Source organism: Mobula hypostoma, chromosome 26 (assembly GCF_963921235.1).
Source record: "Mobula hypostoma chromosome 26, sMobHyp1.1, whole genome shotgun sequence".
NCBI classification, from domain to species: domain Eukaryota; kingdom Metazoa; phylum Chordata; class Chondrichthyes; order Myliobatiformes; family Myliobatidae; genus Mobula; species Mobula hypostoma.
The window spans coordinates 36,082,794-36,108,461 of NC_086122.1; the positions used below are offsets into that span (position 1 = coordinate 36,082,794).

A 25,668-nucleotide genomic window follows, 5' to 3' on the forward strand; every position below is an offset into this window, starting at 1 on the left:
ATCCATTGTTCTGGAAGTAGGGAACAAGAACTAGGTAAAGGTTCAGCATAGCTTCCCCACATTTGCACTTAGCACCCCTATTTATGAAGCCCAACATCCCATACGTTTTGCTAATTACTCTCTCAATATATGCTGTCATCTATAAATAACCACAAGCTCTCCCTACTGCACATTTTTTAGAACATTATTGACTTACCATTAAGTCAATAATGCATGCCACCATCTATTTTACTAAAAGACGTGTGTAAGGATTGAAAATTTCACAACCTCGCATTTCTGTAAAATTCCATCCTGTTAAACTTCTCTGCACACTCTGTTGGCCTGTCTGCACGTTGTTACATTCAAAGGGTATACTCGCTGAATGCCACACCCCCAAATTTGACGTCATGAGCATATTTTGAAATTTTACACTGTGTTACATCAATAAAGCAGTAGTCCCAGCACTTGTCCCCCAGGAAACACTATTATCGATCATCCTTCAATCTAAAGTGATATCATTTATACTTCTCACAGATTTCTCCCTTAAAAAGGTACAGGAGCCTCAGGGCCCACACCAATACATTCAGGAACAGTTATTACCCCTCAACCATCAGGGACTTGAACCAGAGGGGAAAACTTCACTCGTCCCCATCACTGAACTGTTCGCCCAACCTATGGGCTAACTTGCAAGGACTCTTCATAGTATTTCTTTTCTCTCTCTCTTCTCGTGTTATCACAGTTTGTTGGCTCTTGCACATTCATTGTGTGTCCATCTTGTTAGAGGGAGTCTTTCATTGATTCCATTGTGTTTGCTGCTTTTACTGTGATTGCCCATGGGGGTGGGGGGGGGGCGCCATGGTAGTGTAGCGTTTAGCACAACGCTTTTCAGTACAAGCGACCCAGGTTCAATTCTAGCCACTGCCTGCAAGGAGTTTGTACATTCTACCTCCACAGTCCAAAGGTGCACCAGCTGGTAGGTTAATCGGTTATTGTAAATTGTCCTGTGACTGGGTTAGAGTTAATCGGGTTGCTGCGTTCTGTGCCCAATCTCAATTAATAGTCAATAGGTAAATAAAATAAAATGAATCTCAGGATTGTATATGATGACGTAGATGTACTTTGATAATAAATTCACTTTGAGCTTTAAACTTTTGTACATTAATTTCTATCAAAACTGACAGTACTCTCCTTTTCAATTAGTATCACTTTTGTTAACAAGGCTTTTATACCATACTCTTTCAAACGTTTGTTTAAAATCTATATAGATGACATCCAAAGGATTCCTTTCACGTACGTTCTTGTTACTTCATCAAAAAAAATCGATCCAATCAGTTAAACTATGCCTTTTACAAATCTTTGCCCGTTCTCCTTAACTTACCAATTAATTCTTTCTAAATATTTACCCAAAGTTTAATATTTAATTGTAGTTTCCAGGAACATCCTTCCAACCTTTCCTGAATTAGGCATCACACTGAAAACCTGCAGTCCAGTACCTATCACCCCTTCTCCCTGCCACAAGAAGATTGGAAGATCAGAGCAAATCATACCACTATCTCCAGACCCACTTTGCAAGCCATCAGGACCAGGCAAATTATTCACACCCTGCTTATCAATTTTGACCCCATGCACTACTTCTACCATCTCTATATGCTTCTTTAGTAAATACTGATACAAAGCGTCTATTAAGTATTCTAGACCTGCCCTGCACTTCTAATCATGTCTCAACTTATTACCCTCCAACAGGGCCATTCCCTTTTCAGACTAGCATCTAGCACACGCTTCTGCATTCCCTTTATTTTAACTACCATCCTGTTCTCATAAATACAAGAGATTCTGCAGAAGCTGGAAATCCAGAGCAACACACACCAAATGCTGCAGGAACTCAGGTGGTCAGGCAGCATCTATGGAAAAGAGTAAACAGTCGACGTTTTAGGCCGAGATCCTCCTTCAGAACTGTCTTTATCACCTTCACCTGTCACTTCACCTTTTGCTTCACCTATCACCTTCTAGCTATCTCCTTGCCCTGACCACACATTTTTATTCTGGCATCTTCCCCCTTCCTTTCCAGTCCCGAAGAATAGTCTCAGCCTGAAGCGTCATCTGTTCCTGCATTTCCACAGGTGCCGCCTGATCTGCTGACTTCCTCCAGCAATTTGCCTGTGTTTTCCTGTCCTTATCTTCTGTTTTTAATAAGACTTAATTTCCTCCTCACTGAGACAAGTTCTTGGTTTAGGGATTTCACCTGCAAGCATCAATCCCCATCTCGCTTGACATCCATCTTGCAGAAATGTACCCAGCTGGTTCGTGCAACATCTCCTCCTTAAAATCAACAATTGCTCCATTTCATTTTCTCCTGTCAATCTTTGACTTCATTTTACCCTGGCTAGATTTCTTTTCATTCTATGGACAATGACTCTCTTCTGGATATAGCTAGTTGCTCGTCCTATAACTAAGCTAATCTGTTATATTTTTATATGCAGTTTGGGCTAGCTCATTTCCAACATTTTAACAGTTGGTGCATTTCCAAGGTATCTGAATCGGAATCAGGTTTAATATCACCGGCATATGTCATGAAATTTGTTGTCTTGTGGTAGCAGTACTTTGCAGAACATAATAATAAAAATTATATATTATATAAAGAAGAAAATTAAGTAAGTATGGTAAAAGTATGGTTAGTGTTCATCAGTTCATTGTCCATTCAGAAAGCTGATGGTGGAGGGGCAGGTAGTGTTGAGGAAGCAGAGAGTCTGCAGAAGGACTTAGATTGGAGAATGAGCGAAGAAGTGCCAAATGGAATATAGTGTAGGGAAGTGTCTAGTCATGTAGTCATGCATTTTGGTAGAAGGAATAAAGGCATAAACCATTTTCTAAATGGGGAGAAAATTGAAAACTAGAGGTGCAAAGGGACGTGGGAGTCCCCGCGCAGGATTCGCTACAGGTTAACTAGCAAGTTGATTTTGTGGTGAGGAAGGCAAATGCAATGTTAGCATTCATTTTGCGGGGAGTGGAATATAAAAGCTGAGACTTTATCTTACTGAACCACATTGAATACTGATAGAGTGGATGTGGAGAGGATGTTTCTTATAGTGAAGGAGTCTACAATCAGAGGGCACAGCCTCAGAATAAAGGGGCGACCATTTGGAACGGAGATGAAGAGGAATTTCTTTAGCCAGAGGGTGGTGAATCTGTGTGATTCGTTGCCACAGACGGCTGTGAATTTACCCAAGTCATTGGGTATATTTAAAGCGGAGGTTGATAGGTTCTTGATTAGTCAGGGTGTCAAAGGTTATGGGGAAAAGACAGGAGAATGGGATTAAGAGAAAAAAGTAATTAGCCATGATGGGAAGATACAGCAGCCTCGATGATGGCCAAGTTCTGGTCCTACAGTCTGTGCAAAAGCCTTAGAGATATATATAGTTACTGTACCTAAGACCTATGCACAGTACTGTAGTAATTTTATGTACTGTCTGTACTGTTGCCACAAAAAAGAAAAAAAAATTCATGATATATGTGAGAGATGATAAAATTGATTGTGATATGGGTCTCTATTGTGGACTGAGAGTGGGAAGGGGGCAGGGACAGGGGAATCATGGTTGGAAAAAGGGGAAGGGAGAGAGGAGGGAGCAGGAAGCACCAGAAGGATATCCTGTTATGATCAATAAACCAATTATTTGGAATCAAGTTACACTGCCTGGTATATCTGCACCTGTGCCACCCCCCACACAACCACTGGCACTCCTTCTCTGCCACCTCTGCACCCTCACCATTCCCAGCATCCTTTGCTTCTTCTAGACTTACGGTGGTATGAGAGAGGAATTGGCCAAAGTAAGTTGGAAGGAGATGCTGGCAGGGATGACAGCAGAGCAGCAATAGCTTAACTTTCTGGGAAAAATGAGAAAGGTGCAGGATAGATGTATTCCAAAACTGAAGAAATATTCAAATGGAAAAACTGTACAACCGTGGCTGACAAAGGAAGTCAAAGCTAATGTAAAAGCAAAGAGGGCATACAACAAAGCAAAAATTAGAAGGAACAAAGAGGACAGCAACTAAAGGAGTCATTAGAAGGGAAAAGATGAAATATGAAAGCAAGCTAGCAAACCATATCAAGGTGGATAGAAAAAGCTTTTTCAAGTAGATAAAAAATAAGAGAGATGAGAGTGAATATAGGACCACTGGAAAATGTGGCTGGAGAAATAATGATGGGGGACAAGGAGGTGGCAGATGAATTTAATGAGTATTTTGCATCAGTCTTCACTGAGCAAGTCTGCAGTGTTGAAAGGTGTGAGGGAAGAGAAGTGAGTGCAGTTACTATTACAAAGGAGAAGGTACTCAGAAAGCTTAATGACCTAAAGGTGATTAAGCCACCCGGACCAGATGAACTGCACCCTAGGGTTTTCAAAGAGGTAGCATTAAAGATTATGGTGGCATTAGAAACGATCGTTCAAGAATCATTGGACTCTGGCATGGTTTTGGAAGACCGGGAAAATTGCAAATATCACTCCACTCTTTAAGAAAGGAGGGAGGCAGCAGAAAGGAAATTATACGCTGGTTAGCCTGACCTCAGTGGTTGGGAAGATGTTGGAGTCAATTGTTAGGTATGAGGTTATGGAGCACTTGGAGAACAGGAGAAGATAGGACAAAGTCAGCATAGATTTCTTAAGGGAAAATCTTGCCTGACAAACCTGTTGGAATTCTTTAAGGAGATTACAAGTAGGCTAGATAAAGGGGATGCAGTGGATGTTGTATATTTGGATTTTCAGAAGGCCTTTGACAAAGTGCCACACATGAGGCTGCTTACCGAGATAAGAGCCCATGGTATTACAGGAAAGTTACTGGCATGGTTAGAGCATTGGCTGATAGGTAGATGGCAGTGAGTGGGAATATATGGATCCTATTCTGGTTGGCCGCTAGTGACTAATGGTGTTCCGCAGAGATCGGTGTTGGGACCACTTCTGTTTATGCTGTATATCAATGATTTAGATGATGGAATAGATGGCTTTGTTGCCAAGTTTGCAGATTATACAATGATTGGAGGAAGAGCAGGTAGTGTTGAGGAAGCAGGAAGGTTGCAGAAGGATCTAGAGAGGTTAGGAGAATATGCAAAAAAATGGCAAATGAGTTAAAATATTGGAAATGAGTGGTCATACACTTTGGTAGAAGAAACAAATGTGCAGACTGTTTTCTAAACAGGGAGAAAATCCAAAAATCTGAGATGCAAAGGGACTTGGAAGTCCTTATGCAGGACACCCTAAAGGTTAACCTGCAAGTTGATTTGGAGGTGAGGAAGGCAAAAGCAATGTTAGCATTCATTTCAAGAGGTCTAGAACACAAGAGCAAGGATGTGATGCTGAGGCTTTATAAGGCACTGGTGAGGCCTCACCTTGAGTATTGTGAACAGTTTTGGACTCCTCATCTTAGAAAGGATGTGTTGGCATTGGAGAGGGTTCAGTGGAGTTTCACCAGGATGATTCCAGGAATGAAAGGGTTATCATAAAGGAACATTTGATAGTTCTGGGTCTGTACTCGCTGGAATTTAGAAGGAAGATGGGGGACCTTATTGAAATCTTTTGAATATTGAAAGGCCTAGACAGAGTAGATGTGGAAAGGATGTTTCCTATGGTGGGAGAGTTTAGAACAAGAGGGCACAGCCTCATGATAGAGGGACAACCATTTAAAACAGAAATGCAGAGAAATTTCTTTAGCCAGAGGGAGGTAAATTTGTGAATTTGTTACTGTGCAGGCCAGGTTATTGAGTGTATTTAAGGTGGAGATTGATAGGTTCTTGACTGGCCACAGGTTATGTGGAGAAGGGGCTGCAGAGGGGAAAAAAGGATCAGCCACGATTGAATGGCGGAACAGACTCGATGGGCCAAATGGCCTAATTCTGCTCCTATGTCTTATGGTCTCATGTAAACAGCCTCAATAATTTTTGCTCTATTTTTGCATTATTTGTTCAATTTAGTTTAAAAATATATATATATATTTCTATTTGTAATCTACCGGTTTTTATCGTCATGTATTGCAATGTACTGCTGCCACAAAACAACAATTTTCATGAAATATGCCAGTGATATTAAATCTGATTTTGATTCTGATTCTGAAAATCATGGATGTGTTGGTGGATGGCCTCCTCTTGTGTCAAGATGAGACAACCCTGAGGGTGGAAGAGCAATGACTTATATTCCATCCGGGTAGCCTCCAACCTGATGGTATGAATATTGATCTCTTCTTATGGAAAAAAAACGTTCCCCCCTCCCCTCTTCCCCTATTCCCCACTCGATGAACTATACTCTGTAGTCCACAGCCTTGAAACAGAATAACAAAAGGCCTTTTTCATCATTGCCACTTACTTCAACCAGGCCAACTTCAAGTCTGCTACAAAATATAATCTGCATATCTCCTGTCCCACTAGGGGTCCGAATGCCTTCAACCATTGCTATACAACCTTCAAAGATGCACTCCATTCACACCTTGGTAAATCAGACCACCAGGCTGTGCTCCTACTCCCTGCATATCAGCACAAGCTGAAACGAGAGGATCCAGTACAGAAACCAGACAAAATAGATGAGCTTCTACATGATAGCTTTCAGTCAGTAGACTGGTCCAAGTTCAAAGACTCAGCAACCAGCCTAGATGGGCATGTCACTATCATCACGGACTTTATCAGCAACATCTGAGCACTAGGTTCCAAAGAGGACAATCTGGGTGTTCCCAAACCAGAAACCAGAAACCATGGATGACCCAGAAGTTTCGTTCCCTAATGAAGTATCAGTATGCAGCATTCAAATCAGGTGACTGCGACATTTACAAGAAACCGAGATAGAACTTCCCTAAAGCTATCAGAGATAATTCCAGTCCAAGTTTGAGTCCCAGAGCAGCTGGCAGTTGTGGTAGGGCTTATGTGCAATAACAGGCTACAAAATTAATTTGGACAGCATCTCTGACAACACTATATCTCTTCCCAATGGGATTAACGCATTCTATGCACATTTTAAACAGAAAGGACCACCCTGCCCGACACCCTCCTGTGCACCTGAATCTGCAAAATAAAGTAAATATATTATTATCAAAGTGTTATGTGTTGCCACATGTTACCTTGAGATTCATTTTCTTGCAGGCATTTGTAGGAATAAAAAAATACAATATAATTTTATGAAAAGTCATACATAAACAAAGACTGACAAACGACCAATCTGAAAAAGAAGACAAACAGTGCAAATAAAAAATAATACTAAGAATATGAGTTGTAAAGAGCCCTTGAAAGTGAGGCAGTGGGTTGTAGGATCAGTTCAGAGCAGTGCTGGGTGATGTGATCCACACTGGCCCAGAGCCTGATGGTGATGAGGTGAGGTAATAACTGTTCCTGAATGTGGTGCTGTGGGTCATAAGGCTTCTGCACCTCCTTTTGGATGGTAGGAGCGAGAAGAGGCCACATCCTGGATGACGGCAGCCTTTGCTGATTTCATATGGCAGCACTCCACGTAAATGTACTCAGTGGTGAGGGGGACTTTGCCTGAGATGAACTGGCCTATATTCACCACTCTGTGTACGCTTTTCCATCCCTGGACATCGGTATTTCCACACCAGGCTGTGATGCAACCGGTTATGATACTCCCCACTACGCATCTATACAAGACCATAAGACATACGAGCAGAATTAGGCCATCTGGCAGATACTTGTAACTCTGTTTCAACACAAGGTTCCCACCTGGTTTAAGAAGACCCCTATCATCCTTGTAGCTAAGAAAAACAAGGTAACATGCCTCAACAAATACCATCCAGTGGCCCTGGTATGAAGTGCTTCTATAGTTCAGACATGGCACACATTAACTCCAACCTTCCAAACAACCTTGACCACTGCAATTCACCAACCTCTGAAACAGGTCTACCACAGATGCCATCTTCCTGGCATCACTCATCTGTGAAGCATCTCGACAGTAAAGACACCCATGTCCGATTATTGTTTATTGACTGCAGCTATGACTTCAATTCCAGGTAAACTCATCACCAACTTCAGACCCTGGAAGTCATCACCTCCCTCCGCAACTGGATCCTTGACTTCCTGACTAACAGACTACAATCAATACAGATAGGCTGCAACATCTCTTCACAGTTATTCTGGACACTGATGTTCCGCAAGGTTTCATCCTCAACCCTCCGCTGTACTCCCTGTACACTCATGACTGATTATGCTCGATCTCTATTTCTAAGTTTGCAGATGATGCCACCACAGTGGGTCATATCTCAAACATCAATGAGTTATAGTACCGGAAGGAGATAGAGGGCCTAGTCACATGGTTTCATGACACAACCTTGCCCTAATTATCAACATTGAATTCAGAAAGCAGGGCAGTGCACAAGCTCCTATCTACATCAAGAGGTCAAGAGAGCTCCAAGTTCCTGAGAGTGAACATCACCAATAGCCTCTCCTGATCTAATCACATAGAAGCAACAGCCAAAAAAGTTCACCAATGCCTCTACTCCAAGTGGCTAAAGACGCTTACCAGTTTTCAATGCAACACAGAAAGCATCCTATCTGGACAAATAGTGGCTTGGTATGGCAACTGTTCTGCACATAACCCTAGTATGTTAAGATGGACTCTTGACCTCACAATCTACCTCATTGTCATCTTCAACCTTATTGTTTACCTGTGCTGCACTTTCCCTGCACCTGTTATAATTTATTCTAAATTCTTTTAGTGTTTTACCTTGTTCTACCTCAATGCATTATAAGACCATAAGATATAGAAGCTGAATTAGGCCATTTGGCCCATCAAGACTGCTCTACCATATCACCTTGGCTGATCCATTTTTCCTCTCAGCCCCAATCTCATGAGGGGCAAAGATAAGGATGATGGTTATAGGCTTTTCTCCAGGTCAGAGAGCCCAAAACTAGAGGGCACAGATACAAGATACGAAGGGAGAGATTTAAAAGTAGAACACAGAGAGAAACTTCTTTACACAGAAGGTAGGGAATAGATGGAATGAAGTGCTAAGGAAGTGGTTGCGATGGGTAGAAATGGAATATTCAAGAGGCATTTGGATGGGTACAAAGAAGGGAGGGGCTTGGAGGGTCATGGGCTGAGCGCAGGCAACTGAGACTAGCAAAGAGGATGCCATGGTTGTCAAGGATCAGTTGGGCCAAAGAGCCTGTTTTCATGCTGCATTACCAGAAAAGGACTAGTAACATCATGGAGGCTGCCACCTACCCTGCTCATGGACCCTTTGTCCCACTCCCATCAGGGAGAAGGCTGTGTAGTATCCACACCAGGACCACCAGACTCAAAAACAGATACTTCAGTAAGGCTGATCAACACCTCCACCAATAATTCCACCACAACTTTATTTTCCATCAGTATACAGTCTAGCATTGTTTTACAGACATACAATCAATCCCTGTATACAAGTTATCTTATATTTCTTTTTATTATTATCGTTTTATTCATCTTTTGTTTGTTTTGTACTGTATTGGATCTGGAATAACAATTATATCATTCTCCATTACACTTGTGTATTGGAAATGACATTAAACAATCTTGAATCTATAGCTTTGTTGGAAAAGAGAGTTGGCATGCAGGTAAAACAAGTCATTTGTTAGACTAATAGGATTTTGGCCTCTATTGTAAGGCTGAGGGAAAGGCAGCCTGTGTTAGGCGCCAGGAATTGTTGGTATACAAATACCAAGCTGAAGGAAGTGTGAAATGAAGCTTGTTGGATTCCCATTGAAGGAAAACTGGTGATTAGGGAGCAGAACCATTTCCTGCCGGCTCTGTCGTCTGTGCCCTGAATGCGTAAAACGGGCTGTGCGTTTACCTCTGGTCACAAGCAATCGAGCCATACAGATACACGAGGTTAGGGTGAATAATGGGAGGGGAGCAACACTGGGCGAGAAGCTGGGGTCGGGGAGGGATCCTCACAATCTCCCGGCTCTCTGGAGCGAACTGAGACGCGAGAACGCCGGCAGCTGAGGCACAGTCGCTGGCGTGGGGCTGATCAGTGATTCCCAATTTCACACGAAAGTCAAAATCACACGCAGAGGAGAGGTGGACATGGAAGCGGAGGGAGAACTATGAGCAGATTGGCGAGAAGCAAGGAAGAAAAAAAACACCAAGCAATTACTTGCAGGGGAAAATGTGCCGCCACTTTTCGCTGCTGTATTCAAAACTCCCCTCCTTTAAACTCAACGGGGAATAATTAAAATGTACAAAGCGTTTCTCGCCCCCACCCCCAGCTCAAGGTCGTCTGTCCCAGTCACAACCCTTCCCCCATCTCACTTTGTCCTCCCTTTCCTCCGAACCGCGATAAATTCTTCCCCCCCCCCTTAAAAAAAACATGGTCTTGTATGCTTTTTGCGAATAATTTGAGAAGTGGCTCCTTTAAGAAAGAATTTAAGGATCAAATCCAGGTTCCGGACCACGACTAGCTCCATCAATCAGGGCAACAGCCAATCATAAAACAGTCGTTGGGCAGATTTCTGCCCCGTTCTGGGGGAAAGGTTAATTGAACCAGGGATTAAGTCGCTTCTTGCAGGCAGCTCCTGAGCTTCGCTGCAATCAGAACCAGTGACTACGTGAGATTGTTCCCACTGTGTGCAGTTAACCCGCTCTTTCCCGTAGATCCCACGTGTTCAGGACGTTACCCTACTTTCTTGGTATGCTATGTCCCTGTAATTTACCGTCACAGTTATTTACCAGTCAGGAAAGGGCGACAAAAACGGAGCCTATGTTTATACTGAAGGCGGCTCTTTGCGTTTTACAGTGGGGTTCACCTGATTAGATATCTGAAAAATCTTCTCAGCAGTGAACTTGCAGCCATCCAGCCCAGGACATGAGCTAAATGTGAGCAAATGGGAGTAGATTAGATGATCTTCAGAAAGGGAACACAAAGCACTCCTCATAGAGGGACCAGAAGTGAAATGAGTGAGCAATTTCAAGTTTCTGGGTGTCAATATCTCTGAGGATCAAGCCTAGACCCAACATGATGATGCAGCTACAAAGTAGGCATGACAGCGGTTATATTTCATTAGGAGTTTGAGGAGATTTGGTATGTCACCAAACGCACACAATTTTCTACAAGTGTGCCATGGGGAGCATCCTAACTGGCTTCGTTGCCATCTGGTATGGGGGGGGGGTTCACTGCACAGGTTTGAAATAAGCTGCAGAGTTGTAAACTTAGTCAGCTCCATAATGGGCGCTAGCCTCAGGAGTATCTAGGACATCTTCAGGGAGTGACACCTCAGAAGGGTGGTGTCCGTCATTAAGGACCATCTCTTCCCCCCCCCCCTCAGTCGCTCATGCCCTGTTCTCATTGCTGCCATCAGGGAGGACATACAGAAGTCTGAATGCACTCATTCAGAGATTCAAGAACAGCTTCTTCCCATCTGCCATACGATTTTTGAATGGATATTGAACCTATGAAGACGACCTCGCTAACAAGAGAAAGTCTGCAAATGCTGGAAATCCAAGCAACACACACAAAATGTTGGAGAAACTCAGCAGGCCAGGCAGCATCGATGGAAAAAAAGTACAGTCGATGTTTTGGGCTGAATATTACTTGGATAGGCTCGGAGATTCTGTGTTACTTGGATTATTTAAGAGGACAGACACCAAATTAGCACTAATCACGGAGACCTAGTTCTGAGATGTTACTTCTTGCAATGTCGCTCAGCCGAGCCAGCAATGTTCTGTTGGAATTCACATGAATGAACTGATCACACTTCTACATGGGAGTCTGTCTTTCCTCTGCACTATAAAAATTTGGTCAGATCACACTTGGAGCATTGTGTCCAGTTCTGGTCACCTCATATTAGGAAGAATGTGGAAGCTTTAGAAAATGTGCAGAGGAGATTTACTAGGATGCTGCCTGGATTAGAAAGCATGTTTTATGAGGGTAGGTTTAGTGAGCTGGAGTTTTTCTCTTTGAGCAATGGAGGATGAGAGGTGAATCTGTAGAGGTGTACAAGATGATAAACAACATAGAGAAAATGGACAGTCAGAACATTTTCTCACAGGGCAGACATAGATAATGCGAGAGGGCATAACTTTAACCTGATTAGAGGAAAGTATAAGGGGATGTTAGAGGCAGGTCTTTTTACACAGAGTGGTGGCTGTGTGGAAAGCCCTGTCATGAGTGACATACATTGGGAACATTTAAAAGACTGTTAGATAGGCACATGGATGAAAGAAAATTGAAGGGCTATAAGGAGGAAACCATTAGATTGATCTTGGTATAGTTCAAAAGATTGACACACCATCGTAGGTCAAAACACTTGTACTGTATTGTGCTATGTTCTATGTCTATGGTCCAAAGAACAGCTTTCTGCCCTCTAAACCAAATTATCAATCTCCACACCCCTATCTGCATAGGACATATATTCCAAGATCTCAGTGTTCATTGCTATTGTTCAATATCCAAATATTTTGTTATGGATTGTTCTCTGACTTTTGCAAATACAATAAGTTACTTTCCAGATTGGTTGGCAGGGTGGAGATGTGTCTCTACCAATTTTCCTCCACTAGCCTGCAGATCACCCTTGGACAAGGTGTAGGACCTGCTTAGCGCCCCGCCCCCCCCCCTCCAAATCAGGGTCAGGTGAAGCTACAGGACCAGATAGTGGATGGTCATATGAGCAGCTGGTGCATGTCACAAGTCCTGGTTATCCAACTACTGACACCAGACAGACAATCTCTGAAGAGTCTTGATATGGCTGGGGTCACCCATCTTGTAAAGACACTGCCCAGAAGAAGGCAATGGCAAACCGCTTCTGTAGAAAAATTTGCCAAGAACAATCATGGTCAAGACCATGCTCACCCACATCATAGAAAACAGCACAAAATGGTGATGATGACATTCCTCTAGACTACGTTCCATTTGCTACATTTTGCCCCCGGACATGATGATCATTTGCAACATATCTCTCTCATTCTCTCTCACCAAACTTCAGATCTTTAACACCATCCATAAACTTGTCAATTAAAAAGCCTGCAATGACATAGCAACCACACACAAAACACTGGAGGAACTCGACAGACGAGGGACCATCTATGAAGGGGAATAAAAATCAACGTTTCAGGCTGAAAATGAAGAGAGAAGCCCCCAGAATAAAAAGGTGGGGAAGGGGAAGGAGGATAGCTAGAAGGTGATGGGTTAAGCCAAGTGGGTAGGGAGGGTAAAAGGCTGGAAAGGACGAAATCTGATAGGAGAGGAGAGCTGACCATATGAGAAAGGGAAGGAGGTGTGGGCCCAAGAGGAGGTGCTGGGCAGGTGAAAAGAGAGGTCAGAGTGGGGAATAGAGGAAGAAAGGAAGGGGAAGGAGAGTTATACCATATTTATTTATAGAACATAGAACACTTACAGGTTCATCAGCCCATGATGCTGTGCCAGTTTTAGATAGTAAACTACTCTGAGATCAATCCAACCCCTCCCTCTTACATAGCCCCAATTTCTCTAATATCCACATGCGTATCTAAGAGCTTCTTCAATGTCTCTATCAACGTTCCCTTTAATTTTTCTACACAGTTGTGGGACCAACCATTGCTTAGCAGGAAATTTTTACACGGCCTGAAACCTGTGCAGTACATAAAAGAAAATTACAGCTGTGTGGCAACAAAGGCTATATGCACAGGGGTATTTTGGTTACTGCACAGCTGCGTAGCTTAGAGGGAACAATGGTTCCCAACATATTTACCTCTACCACCACCACTTGTGGGGCATTCCATGCACCCAACAGTCTTTGTGTAAAAGACTTACAGCCTTACTCTGATATCCCCCGTCCTTTCCTTCAATTACCTTAAAATTATGCCCCATCATATTAGCTTGCCCCCTTGCATTCCTCAAAAATGTCAGCAAATAACAAGCCAAGACTTTGTGAAATACAGTATTTGTTAGCAAGGCCTACTGTCCTGAAATTGGCTGCCTTTTCATCCCATATCATAATTGTGACCACTTCAAAGTACAGCATTGGCTGCAGATTGTTTTGAGACATTCTAAAGTCACGAAATCTGCTCTGTTAACTGTGTCTTGCTTTAAAATCGGATGCTGCTACTCACAAAATGCTCAGACAGGTGACCAATGGTCTGGGCAAGCACATAAGCATTAAGGAGAAGAGGCATGGCAGAAACTTGCAGCAAACTTAGACCGGTAAAAATAGACGCAAAATATTCTGCAGATGCTGGAAATCTAGGGCAGGGGTTTCCACCCTTTTTATGCCATGGACCCCTACCACTGAGGGGTCCATGGATCGCAGGTTGGGATCTCCTGATCTAGAGGAACACAGAGAAAATGCTGTTGAAGGATCTTCGCCCGAAAGGTCAACTGGCAATTCCAGTCCATAGACAGTAAAAACAGCGATGTTTCCCTCAGTTAAATATTCTGTTTACATCAACTGTCACGGTTCATATATTAAGAACTTTAAGGAAGCGGCTGCGTTTAATCTCAACTACAGGTTCCTTAAGGTTTTTATGGGGGGGGGAATGGGGACAAGCTCCCACTACCTATTAAATGCTCCCAATGGCGTCCGCTTCAAATAGCCTCTGACAACCAAGTCCAGCTCCTGGCGTTTCACGTGTGGCTTAGCTACCAAGCCCGGCAGAACCGTTTCTACTGACAGGAGAAAGGGCAAAGGCAGGTTACTGGCACCTTAAAACCAGTCGCTTCAGACAGACGGGGCTCATCTAGGAGAAGGAAAACTCAAATCTCAAACCTCCATTGCCTTGCGGCTATACCCAATCATAGGGAAGGCTTCCGGAGTAAACACCAAGGGAAAAATCCGGAGCTGGAGTCCCTAAGGCAGTCCTACATTGTGTTCAACGCTGACTGCCAATTCCTGCGACGCTGCTGCTACCAAACTGTATCGGTCCCCGCCGTTCCCTCGAGTTTATCAACCGCGTGGAGAGAGGGCACTTGCTACAAGGGCAACAGCTTGTTCTCTGTATCCTACTGATCAAGCTTGCGTATCTAGGCAGCTAGGACGCAAAATGCTCAGTCAACTCTGACCGACGGGGTCCTCAGTGTGTATTAAAATAAAATCGGCAGGTCAGTAAACAAAAAGACAATTCACCACACTTAGAATATTGACATTATCTGGAAATATTTAAATCAAGGATCCTCAATTTAAAGTGAAAATCAACTCTCTAAGCCCAAAGTTTTATATCAGCCTTCTTTAAAAGATCCGCCTCTGTATCACACTTGCCTATTTAAGACACTCCTGACAGTCTACCTCTTTAATCGTCTGCTTAAATGTTTCAACATCTGTTAATGTGGCTTCAATATCAATGCTTATCTGATCTAAAGTGGTTTGGAAGTCTTGCCTATGCTGAAGGAGTTACATAAATACAAGTTTTTGTTAAGACAAATGAAGAATCTCTAAACACTTTTAAAATTGGAATGCAATGACGTTAGTTGCTGAGAACGAAACAGCTCAATCTAATCCGCTTAATGTGCAGTGCGCTGTGAAGTCCGTTAGGTCTTCCAGTGCCAGAGGGCCTGATGCTTTACCCACGTAATGTTTTAGAGCAGTCACTAAACATTACAACATCTACGATGAAATGTGCAGCGAAAGCTTTAGACTTCCCATGTGTTGCCTCTTTATGCGTGTATGCAGGAGGGAGAGAGAGGTTGTGAGAGAGGTTGTGTGTGTGTGCGTGCCTATGTATGTGTGTGAGAGAGATACAGTGTCTGTGTGTGTGTATCTGTATTTGAGAGAGCGAGTGTATCAGTGAGAGAGTGAGAGTGTATGTGTGAGATGCCTGTGTCTATGTATGTGTATGAGAGTGCGTATGAGAGAGACAGAGAGTGTGTGTGAGAGGTTGTGTGTGTCTATGTATGTGTGTGAAAGAGGGAGTGTGAGAGAGAGAGCGTGTGCGTGGGGGAGAGTGTGAGGGGAGAGTGTGAGGGGGAGAGAGTGTGAGGGGGAGAGTGTGGGGGAGAGTGTGAGGGGGAGAGAGTGTGGGGGGAGAGAGCATGAGGGGAGAGTGTGTGGGGGAGAGAGTGTGGGAGAGAGCGTGAGGGGAGAGCGTGAAGGAGAGAGTGTGAAGGAGAGAGTGTGAAGGAGAGAGTGTGAGGGCCAATGTTGTGTCTACAAGCATCTCGATGTCAGTGTATCTGTATTCACATTTTCTTTTGAAGTGAATGAGTTAAATAAAATTAATACACAGGTTAAATGTGTTACATATCAAGGGAACACAAAATATCAATCAACATTGTTTCGGTCTTAAGATCACATGTACATTTGGGGCATGAAATTGTAAATGTTGTATTCTAAATTCTTTATGATATAACAATCTACATTTCCACTGGTGGTAGTAAATGCCTAGTGTTCAGATGAGGTAATGAAGTTTCCTCTGACCCATTCCGTAATCCCTACACAGATGCTCACAATAATAGCTCATTCTCTCTACAAATTCGGCAGACATCAGATATGAAGCCTCTAACGAGAGTGTCTCCTTGAGAATTGTCCCGTTGTCTGTGCTGAATAGACTGCTACTGTCTCTGCAGTGACTTTGATTATAGTCCCACCGCTGCCTATAAGGGTTTGTACGTTCACCCCATGTGGGTTTCCTCCGGGTGCTCCAGTTTCCTCCCACAGTCCAAAGACATACCAGTTGATAGGATAATTGGCTTTTGCAAATTTTCCTGTGATTGGGCTAGGATTAATATCGGGATGGGGGGGGGGCAGCTCATTGGGATGCGTTCATGACCCATTGTGTGGCCAGTGACTAAGGGGAAACCCTGCTGCATCATAGCTGAGCACACCTAATGGAAATAAAACCACAAATGAAGAAAACAGCAACATGAATGCAGAAGATAGAGAGTGTGTGTCAACAAACTATGAATAAAGTTTAATGTATAGTGATTCCTTCCTCTCCAGCCCTTCACCTTTCCTGCCCACCTGGCTTCACCTATCACCTTCTAGCCATCCAAACTCCCCTTCTCCCCACCTTTATATTCTGTTGTCCTCAACCTTTGTTTCCAGATCTGATGAAGGGCCCTGGCCCAAATCATCAACTGTTTATTCATTTCCATAGATGCTGCCTGACTTGCTGAGTTCCTCCAGCATTTTGTGTGTGTTACATTAGATATGAACAGGCATCTTTCAAAGTAGACATTAACTCTCAGCTGAACTCTTTCTTAGTCTGTATGTATTTTTTAAACAAGGAAAGTAAGGAGGTATAGGATCCAAGGGGACATTGCTTTGTGGATCCAGAGAGTGGTTGTAGACGGGTCATATTCTGCATGGAGGTCAGTGACCAGTGGTGTGCCTCAGGGATCTGTTCTGGGACCCCTTCTCTTCGTGATTTTTATAAATGACCTGGATGAGGAAGTGGAGGGATGGGTTAGTAAGTTTGCTGATGACACAAAGGTTGGGGGTGTTGTGGATGGTGTGGAGGGCTGTCAGAGTTCACAGCAGGATATCGATAAGATGCAAAACTGGGCTGAGAAGTGGCGGGTGGAGTTCAACCCAGATAAGTGTGAGGTGGTTCATTTTGGTTGGTCAGATACGATAGCGGAATATAGTATTAATGGTAAGACTCTTGGCAATGTGGAGGATCAGAGGGATCTTGGGGTCCAAGTCCATAGGACACTCAAAGCTGCTGTGCAGGTTGACTCTGTGGTTAAGAAGGCATATGGTGCATTGGCCTTCATCAACCATGGGATTGAGCTTAAGAGCCGAGAGGTAATGTTACGGCTGTATAGGACCCTGGTCACCTCACTACAGGAAGGATGTGGAAACTATAGAAAAGGTGCAGAGGAAATTGGGGAATATGCCCTATGAGAATAGGTTGAGTGAACTTGGCCTTTTCTCCTTGGAGCGACAGAGAGGTGACCTGATAGAGGTGCATAAGATGATGAGAGGCATTGATCGTGTGGATAGTCAGAGGCTTTTACCAAGGGCTGAAATGGCTAACACAAGAGGGCACAGTTTTAAGGTGCTTGGAAGTAGGTACAGAGGATATGTCAGGGGTAAGTTTTTCATGTAGAGAGTGGTGTGTGCATAGAATGGGCTGCCAGCAATGGTGGTGGAGGTAGATACAACAGGGCTTTTTAAGACACTCCTGAATAGCTACATGGAGCTTAGGAAAATAGAGGGCTATGGGTAACCCTAGGTAATTTCTAAAGTAAGTACATGTTCAGCACAGCATTGTGGGTCAAAGGGCCTGTACTGTGCCGTGGTTTTTGTATGTTTCTTTGAATCAATTGATTGCCACCTGCACCTGACTATTCTTCTTCAAAAGGAAAGATTTCATTTCTTTGGGCCCTTTAAATGTTGGTTTCAGAAGATAGTCCTCTAAAGTTCTCTATAATCAATAAAGTAATCTTAAAATAAAGTCTCTGCCATTTTTTTATAATCTTTCTTGGCTTTCATAGGTATATTTATGTATCCACAAAACACTTTTGGTCTCTGCCCAAAGCATTGACTGTTTATTCCCCTCCACGGATGCTGTCTCAGAAAATGTAGAGGCTTGACCCAAAGGCAGAGCAACAGAGACAATTTTAGCAACAAATGATACTTTACAAATAAGCTACAAAATAACAAACTATGGGGGGTACAAAACAAGAGAGAACAGAACCTAAAATGACATTGCAACAAGGTAACTGAAGGCTAGGAGTGACTGGTCGGGGCTGACTGGTTTGATGGGTGAACAAAGGACTTGATGAGAGCTGGGTTTAAATAGGCTGCAGGTGATGCGATGGAAATGAGTGGCAGTTGATTCCTGTTAACTGGGAGGCTAATGGGAGGTGCCGTGCTGCCCGCTTTGCTGAGTTCCTCCAGAATTGTGTGTGTGTTGCTCAATATATTTCCTACAAAAAGAGAAATCCCTCAAAAAGTAGTGGATATGGCCCTGTCCATCACAGGTAAAGTCCTCCCCATCACTGAGCACATCCACATGAAGCCATATCACAGGAAAGTAGCATTGATCATCAAGGACCCCCATCACCCAGTTCAGGAACAATTACTATTTCTCAACCATCTGGCTCTTGAAGCAGAGGAGATAACTTTACTCACCCCAACACTGAACTTCTCCCACAACCTATGGATTCTCTTTCGAGGACTCTTTCATCTGGTTCTTGATATTTATTGCTTATTTGTGTACTTATCATTATTATTGCATTTTCACAGTTTGTTGTCTTTTGCATTTGGGTTGTCCATCCTGTTGGGTGCGGTCTTTCATTGATTCTATTGTCTCTTGGATTTACTGTGTATGCCCACAAAAAATGAATCTCAGGGTTGTATATGGTAACATACAAGTACTTTGATAATAATTTTATTTTGTGTATTTTGGAGTGTTTTGTCTCTATTGTACGATGGGGAACAGCAGCCTATTTCTGCAGTGCAAGCTGCGACCGAGGGGAAATGCGGCATTGACCGGACAACTCAAGGCAATGGTGTAGACTGAGGAGACAATACAGGCTGCGACACCAGGAATAACTACACTGCTCCTGCTTGAAACGATCCCACTGGATCTTTCCCATTTTATGGAACGGTCGTGGCATTATAGAACTTGCTGACGGAAAAAGACCGCATGCAGTGTCCATCTCCAAATGTATTGCCCGTGCGCGTCGGAGTGGCAGCTTCGATTCCTCTATTCTGAGTGCGGATTTATCAACAACCTTCCGCTTCAGAGGCAATGCGCTCGTAATATAAAAATTACTAGCACGAATAGTATGGTTATTCAGCACAGGTACCGCGGGTTCCTACCAAACAGAACCTCCAGCAAAACGTGTGATGGAGAGCGAAGGGCAGGCTAACTGATACACAAACACAAAAGATTCTGCAGATGCTGGAAATCTAAACTAACACATACAAAAAGCTGGAGGAACTCAGCGAGTCAGGTGGCATTTAAGGAAAGGAATAGAGTCAACGTTTCAGACCGAGACCCTCCAGCAGGACAAATTATGAAACATTTCTAACAATACGTAAACCACCGTCTTCGATTGCTATCATGACGCACCACTTGCTTCAACGTTTTAAGATTAAAATTCTCGCCCGTATTTTGCGATGTCTCCGTACAGTCACCCCCTCTCCCTCTGTGACCTCTCCCGCCCCTGTAACAATGCGAGGTAACTCTATTCCCAGCCTCCTGAGCGCCCCTGTATTTAACCACAGCCTCAAATGCAACTCCCATTGGCTTTATGCTTCGGAATTCACAATCTAAACCTTTTCACCTCTTCCCCCACCCCACCCCCCGTCAAAACAGGAGCTTTAAACCGACCCTAATCAACATTTTCATCATTTGATTTAATATCATCGTAAACGGCGTGGTAGCTTTTCTTGGATGTAGCACTGCTCTAAAGCGCCTACGCAGGGTTTTTTTTGTGTTCTAGGTGCTAGGGAAATGCAATTTAGTTTTGTTTTTAATTTGTGGATATTGACTGGATCTTAAAATGCACGGGGCGCTTTACGAGCGGCGGTTTGATTAGAAAATGCCGCAATGCTGAAGACGACAACTCAACCACCCACCCCCCTTTCCACCAACCACGCATGGAAATAAATATGTTAAATGCAAATTAAAGCGAATAATTAAGCAGCCGAGCGAGTAAAGCAGTTCAGCTCAGAGAGAGAATGGGGGGTGGGGGGAGACGGGGGGACGTGCGGCCGCTCCTCCGCTGACTGCAAGAAGCAGCCGCAATTAAAGCGGCCGCAAGGATAGCTCAGGCGGAATTTTAATTCACTTCAATATTTACAGTAATTTAGCAAGACGTCGACTCAGAAACTGTGAAGCTGCCATTTGGCTACCCCGCCTCCTCCTTCCCCAATTCCCCGCAGGCTTCTCGTGTCGCTTCGCTGCCTTTTTCGGGGCTGCAGCCTCGGGCGTGTAATTTAACAGGGGGAGGGGGTTGGGAAGATCATTTTCATTCTTTTGTATCTCTACTGCTAATTACGAAACAGTAATTAGGGAGCGTAATGAGTAACTGGCACCTTGATTATCATACCTTGTGTCGGGGTGACGGTTCTCCCTGAAGACTTGGGCAAGCTCCATTGTCCGTGACGTGTCGCGCTCCAACACACACTTCTCCCCCACTTCACTCAGTCCCGACACGGACTAGACAGTGGCACTGGACATCAGCGTCCCACAGACAACAGAGAGAGAGAGAGAGAAAAAAAATAAAATCGTATGTGTTGTTCAGGAGTCTTATTAACCATTTTTCCTATTGTCCCTCTGCCCCGGAATGAATGTGCTGCTCATGCATTTCTTGAGCTCCTGAGAAGGCCCTCCGGCTAGGCTTTATTGCTTTTTCACAAAATACATCTGCATTGCTCTTTAACACTAGAAGCTGCCGCTAGGGAACAGATATTTTGAGTTCTTTTTTTAAAAGAAAACAATACAGCTCAACTCCATGCTGATTTCGACCTTCCCTTCAAGGTTAACTTAGAGTATCGGGACTGTGGAGCGCCGTGGGGAGGGAGTTGGGGATAGGAGGGGGAGGAGGGGAAACAAGGGATTTAAAAGAAAGAGGAAGAGGGGAGACAGCCAGGGCTGGAAAGAGAAAAGAAAGGGGAGGTAGGAAGAAACAGATCGCAGGGGTATGGAGAAATGAGAAGGACAGACTCTGATTCAGTGGAGGACGAAATAAAAGAGAAGAGATGATGGTAGGTGGCAGACATGGAGGAAAGAGAGACTGAACGAGAACAAGGAGGACAAAGGAACAAAGAGAAAATGATCGGGAGTGGAAGAAAGGAGTTAAGAGAAAATTAGACTGTGGCCCAAATTGATGCCTGCCCGAAATAAGCCAAGGCAATGCAGCCCTCTCGACACATTGACACATGGTGTTCAATACACAGATTTCAGATCAGTCCGTTCATTTGGCTGACATCCAACCTACACGAAGAATGTATCAACCGAACCCGTCCCCTCCCAAGTGCATTTGCCACAGCTTTCCGTGCTCGGTCCTGTTGCCCATCCCACGCGGAATATTGTGGAGGATCAAATACCCATAGCCAAATCGCCAGCCTTTACTGAAATCCACAAGTTCAAGGCTCAGACGTTCTCAGAAGCTCAGCTCCAGTGCAAGCTGAGAAGGGGAGCGGGCAAGTGAACATTTCGGATCGGAGGGTGAATCGTTCTGTTAGTTGAGGGTTACAGATTCCTTCTTCTCCAGCCCTTTACATTTCACTTATCACCTTGCAGCTAGCCTCCGTCCCCTTCCCCCACCTTTTTATTCTGGCGTCTTCACCTCCCGCCCTTCCTCTCCAGTCTTGATGAAGGGTATCGGCCCGAAACAGCGACTTTGCCACAGATGCTGCCTGACCCCCTGAGTTCCTCCAGCATTTTGTGTGTGTTGCTCTGAATTTACAGCAGGTGCAGATGTTCTTGTGTTTAAGACAAATGTCAGATGGGATCTAATCGAATGGCAAATGGATTGCTCCTGCTCTTATTGTGTTCCTGTTGACCCTTGACCTTGCCAAATCTCGTTAGTTCTTTGTCCCACGTAGTCTCGGACGTAAACTCTTCTTCCAAAATGTTGCCAAAGCCTCAGCCTATCTTGACAATCATAGCGAAAACCAGCCCTCATTATTTCCTCAGAATCTCTAATCTAGCTCACAACATTTACACCATTATTGGTAGTAGATATTTCAAGTCACCAGAGATCCAAGACACACTACAACAAAAATTGAAAAAGGTAAACAGAACTCGGATCCACGGCACCCACTACAATCACCATGTGCCAATTTCCACCCGTCTAAAATCGAGGAAAAGCTTTGCTACAGTGGAGGAACATCCGCACGAAACATCCCCCCAAACATACAGGATTGACCTTTGGCAACAAACAGAAGCCAGAACCCCACCAAACAATACAGCGCCAGACCCCACGGAAATGTTGCCAGACGGGGCACTGCTTGACAGACGGAAGAGGTGCACTCTCAACAGAGCGAGAGCGGGAGTTTGTAGGACGGGAGACAATCTGGTGAAGTGGGGTTTAAAGACCAGCGGATCCTGTGAGTGTGGCGAAAGGGTGCAGAACATTGAACACGTTCTGCGCAACTGCCCACTCTCACCTGATTCAGCTGACACTGACCTGCTCGACATCAACCAAACAACACTACAGTGGCTGTCTGGTGTGACAAGCTACGATGATGACCAGATCCTCACCTTTAGGAACCCTCTCCTACTCCACTCTTTTCTTAATTCCACCCATAAAACCCTTTCATTTGCCTTGTTTTGTTCTTGGTCACTCCCTGGTATTCCTCTTTCCCTGATCTGCAGCCCATTTCCCACCTGTGAGACCCGGAGTATAGTGAAGATGTTTAAACACATGTTTTCATTGCAGGATTTTGGAAGATAGCTGTGTAAAATGGAAGGAGCCGCCCAAATTAGTCTTTGCAGCAAACAGGATGAGGAAGCTGTGATGGGATATTTATAAATACAGATGCCATGACTTGTATTCCTTCATGTGTGCCCATCAAAACTCTGCTGCCTAACATATCATCTCGTTCAGTCATCGTCATCGTGCTGGCACAGCTTCAGATCCACAAATATCTGTTTACATATTCACCTTAATTTTCTTCCAGTCCCTGCACACACTAACCCTTATCTCAGAATCCTCTTCAAGCCCAACTAGTATTTAAGATTTCTGTACTCCTTTCTCCAAATCTGTCCATTAGTCCATCTTCAGTTTGACATACACTCAGTGGTCACTTTATTAGATCCCTTCTACAGTAGCCGCTGAGTGTATGTCAAATCACAAACAAGAGAAAATCAACAGATGCTGGAAATCGAAGCAACACACACAAAATGCTGGAGGAACTCAGCAGGCCAGGCAGCATCTATGGAAAAGAGTACAGTCGACATTACAGGACGAGACCCCTCGACAGGACTGGCAAAGACTCTCAGCCCGAAATGTCGACTGTACTTTTTTCCATAGATGCTACCTGGCCTGCTGAGTTCCTCCAGCATTTTGCATGTGTCACTGAGTGTATATTCATGGTCTTCTGTTGCTGTAGCCCATCCACTCCAAGGTTCAATGTATGGTATGTTCAGAGATGCTCTTTTGGATGCCATTGTTGTAACACTTGGCTCTATGAGTTACAGCTGCCTTCCTATCAGCTTGAACCAGTAAGGCCATTCTCCTCCAACCTATCTCATTATCAAGGTGTTTTCACCCACAGAACTGCCGCTCACTGGATGCTTGTATGTTTCTCGCACCATTCTCTGTAATCTCTAGAATCTGTTGTGCATGAAAACCCCAGGAGGGCAACAGTTTCCAAGGTACTCAAACCACTCCATCTGGCACCAACCAGGCTTGGGATAAGTTATCACCCTTCAACCATCAGGCTCTTGAACCAGCGTAGATAACCTCGCTCACCTCAACACTGAACTTATTTAATAACCTTTGTAAAAGTTGCTGGTGAACGCAGCAGGCCAGGCAGCATCTATAGGAAGACGTACAGTCGACGTTTTGGGCCGAGACCCTTCGTTAGGGTCTCGAAGGGTCTCGGCCTGAAACGTCGACTGTACCTCTTCCTAGAGATGCTGCCTGGCCTGCTGCGTTCACCAGCAACTTTTACGTGTGTTGCTTGAAATTCCAGTATCTGCAGATTTCGTCGTGTTTGCGATAACCTTTGACTCAGTTTCAAGGACTCTACAGTTCATGTTCTCTGTAATACTTACTTATTTACTTACTTAGTATTTGCACAGCTTTTCTTCTTTTGTCCATTGGTTGTTTGCCCGTGTTTGTGTGTAGTTTTTCATTGATTCTATTGTATTTCATTGTTCAACTGTCAATGCCTGCAAGAAAATGAATTTCATGGTAGTATATGGTGACATATACATACTTCGATATTAAATTTACTTTGAACTTTGAACAAAAGTGTATTGAAGCCTCTAAAACGAGTTGATTTTGAGAAGGACCAAACTATGTTCTTGGGTTTCTCAAACAATGAGTCTTCATGGCTTTGAAACAAAAGAAAGTGAGCAGAGTTAATCCTGGACTTCCTGGGGGATTGATGGCAGCTCTGCATGCTATTGCTGACATTGTCCTACATGGGGTTTTCACCTTGTAGCAGTTAGTCCAACACCCTTACAGCTTGGGGCACCAGAGTTCAGTGTTCACTTCCAACGCCATCTGTAAGGAGTCTATACGTCCTCCCCGTGGAATGCATGTGTGGGTTTGCTCCGGATGCTGTGGTTTCCTCCCATATTCCAAAAACGTACTGGGTCGGTTAATTGGTTATTATGAATTCTCCCATGACGAGATTCAAGTTAATCAGGGGTTGCTGGGCAGCACGGCTCTAAGAGCCAAAAGTATCTATTCTGCGCTGTGTCTTTAAATCAGGGGTTCCCTACCTGGGGTCCATGAGACCCTTGGTTCATGGTAAGCTTCCATGGCATAAAAAAAGTTGGGGAATCCCTGGTCGAAGTGAATAAATAGGTAGATAGATAGATAAATGACTGGGATGTGTTGTTTGTAGTCGACCATATGGCCAGCCCTTGCTGTCTCTGATTTAATTCAAAGTGAAATGGACTTGGACTTTGGGAGCACTGTATAAAGAGCAAGTAACCCATCGAGTTTTTTTGAATTTTGATTTGAGGTTATTGTACTGACCTCAAGGAACAGGAGACCTGAAAGGACAGTGATCATACTCAAAACCTGGAGGTTGCTTAACATTACACTGCCTGCTTTTAGGCACAACTTTCTGAAGAGAGTGCTGGAAATCCTGCAGACTTATCCTGGGAACCAAACACGTGG

General features: G+C 44.0%; 1 long non-coding RNA gene across 4 annotated transcripts in view; it reads right to left on the reverse strand.

Moving 5' to 3' along the window:
- LOC134338301 (uncharacterized) overlaps positions 1-25,668 on the reverse strand; it is a 123,983-nt gene that overhangs the window by 75,297 nt on the left and 23,018 nt on the right. For all 4 annotated transcript variants that reach the window (XR_010016200.1, XR_010016198.1, XR_010016197.1 and 1 more), the window contains 2 exons: positions 24,603-24,707; positions 20,914-21,036 (listed from right to left, as the gene is read on the reverse strand). This is a non-coding gene — a long non-coding RNA (uncharacterized LOC134338301). The remainder of the gene's footprint in view (positions 1-20,913; positions 21,037-24,602; positions 24,708-25,668) is intronic.